The sequence below is a fragment of the Danio rerio genome, chromosome 19, assembly GCF_052040795.2.
Source record: "Danio rerio strain M-AB ecotype USA chromosome 19, GRCz13ab, whole genome shotgun sequence".
Taxonomy (NCBI): domain Eukaryota; kingdom Metazoa; phylum Chordata; class Actinopteri; order Cypriniformes; family Danionidae; genus Danio; species Danio rerio.
In genome coordinates this window covers 51,130,001-51,132,500 of record NC_141039.2, presented here as the reverse complement: position 1 = coordinate 51,132,500, position 2,500 = coordinate 51,130,001, and positions in this window count along the sequence as shown.

Here is a 2,500-nt window from a genome sequence, read left to right as displayed (position 1 = left end):
CTGAGCGGCTCCGGGGACGAGCAGCAGATCACTGCAGATATGGAGTGATGCTCCTCATGCAGATCATCTTCATCATCTTCATCTTCCTCTGCTGGAGTCCGTCTCCCAGACTCAGACACTCGCAGGCGGTGCTGGACTGACCCGCAGGTCTGCTGGGGGGGTCGTGGCTGCTCTCCAGGGCCTCTGGATGGGAGTGTGGGCTCTGCATATGTGCGCCTGCAGCAGGAACGAGTCTGACCCAGACGGCGGATCACCAGCAGTAAATCAAGCTCACCTCATCTGCCTGCTCACTTTAATCTGTCCTATTAATATGTACAGTCTGGCCCGGCTCATATAAAGAAATACAGAATATTATCAATACATCACTCAACAAACACATAAAGATAATAATAAACACAGATATTAATAAATAAGTCACCTGTAAACAACAATAAATAAACAGAAAACAGTCACAGAATGGGTGGAGAGAGTAGAAAAGTTGGACTGTAAATAACCCTCCACCCATACATGAACTCAAAGACTGCTGTGTATATCGCCACTGATCATGAATATTGATAGTTTTAAATATGAACTAAGCAGCTTTGTATAAATCTGAATATATTTCTCTTTCAGGACGTCACAGAGGGCGAGAAACGGGGAAATCCAGCAACATATTCATCTATAATTAATGCTTCTTCATTATAACTGTTAATATCATTTATTTTCCCTCTGAGTGAAGCAGTTGCGCAGTAGGTAGTGCTGTCGACTCACAGCAAGAAGGTCGCTGGTTCAAACCTCCGCTCAGTGTGTGTTTCTGTGTGGAGTTTGCATGTTCTCCCCGTGTTGGCGTGGGTTTCCTCCAGGTGCTCTAGTTTCCCCCACAGTAGAAAGACATGTGGTACAGGTGAATTGTCCATAGTGTGTGTGTGTGTGTGTGTGTGTGTGTGGATGTTTCCCATAGATGGGTTGCTGCTGGAAGGGCATCTACTGTGTGAAAACGTGCTGGATAAGTTGGCGGTTCATTCCCCTGTGGCGACCCCAGATTAATAAAGGGACTAAGCCGACAAGAAAATGAATGAATGAATGATTTCCCTGACTGTTTTCCTGATCATTTGTACACTGTAAAAGAAAATCCAGATTTTCACAGCATGTCACTGTAATTGTTCACAGTAAATGATATTAGAGTATCTGGTATATTAGAGTCACATTACAGCATGTCACTGTAAAGCTTCACAGTTATGCGTTGTATTCAGAATTTGATTGTGCAGTTAATCAAATCAGCATGATGACAGCAAATCAGTGTAAAAGGGCTTCATCTTTAGTGTGTTCGTTAAATTAATTCAAACTCTCTTTATTTGTTATTATTATTTTATCTATTATATTAACATTAATGCAAGTCTTGGCAAGTTTTGATATTTAGAAATCACAGAAGGTTATTGCACCCCCAAAAACAATTAGGAAAGAAAATCCTCCTGTTTTGTGACATGAATGCCAAAGTAAATGTTCATTTATATGTGCTGCACCTTTATTTAATTTAATAAGCTTAACATATAAATATGAAACAATATTTAATGAGCACAACTTTATAAACTGTAATGAAAGTAGATGATTCATAAAACCAAACACTGTTAAACACCCAAAATGATTTCAGAGTCAGAGTAAAGTCAGAATGAGCAGCCGAGGAAATCCTTCTGTACAGGCAAATACAGTTAATTACAAGATAACACCGTCAAATCGCTTCACCACCTACTGTGAACTTACACTATATGGAGTATACACTATATGGCTGTAATTAATTTCACAGTCATTTAACAAAATCACAACAAATTACTGTAAACGACCTCACGGTAATTCACTGTCAATTTACATGCAGTATGTTACTGTGAGAGTAATGCACTTATTAGCAGTGATTCACTGTCCATTTACGGTCATTCTTTACTGTGTGGATATCTGCGTCATGTTTTTATGTCTTATTTCTGCTTCTGAGCTGCACTCTGGGGTCTTGATGTTATTAATATGTTTAACATATTAAAATAAGTGTGTTTCCTGCACATGTGTGATGGTCAGCCGTGCAATCGTGTGTGTCGGTGTTGTATATTACGCTACAGAATCCCCGTATAACAAACTGCAGCACATTCACTGATATTCACACACTCATTCCTCTAGATATTATACATGATATTATTGACCTGCATGTCTGTAAAAGTCACTTGTTAAACTGTAGAGCTGAATCTTCAGCATCAGAGGTGGACAGAGCAGAGATCAACATCCCATAATGCACTTCATAATGATTGATCAAACTTCATTAACATGAGTGTGTGTGTGTGTGTGTGTGTGTTTACTCTCCAAATCTGTCCCCTTGTGTGTTTCGTGTAGTCTGTTCTGGCTCTGTGTGGATCAGGGAAGGACATGAGGAGTGTGATGATCAGGGTGCTGATGAGCGGGTGCATGTAGAGAATAAAGTGGTGAAGCAGTGCTGAAGCGCAGAGGAGACTGCTGGAGTACAGAACAATACGAGTAA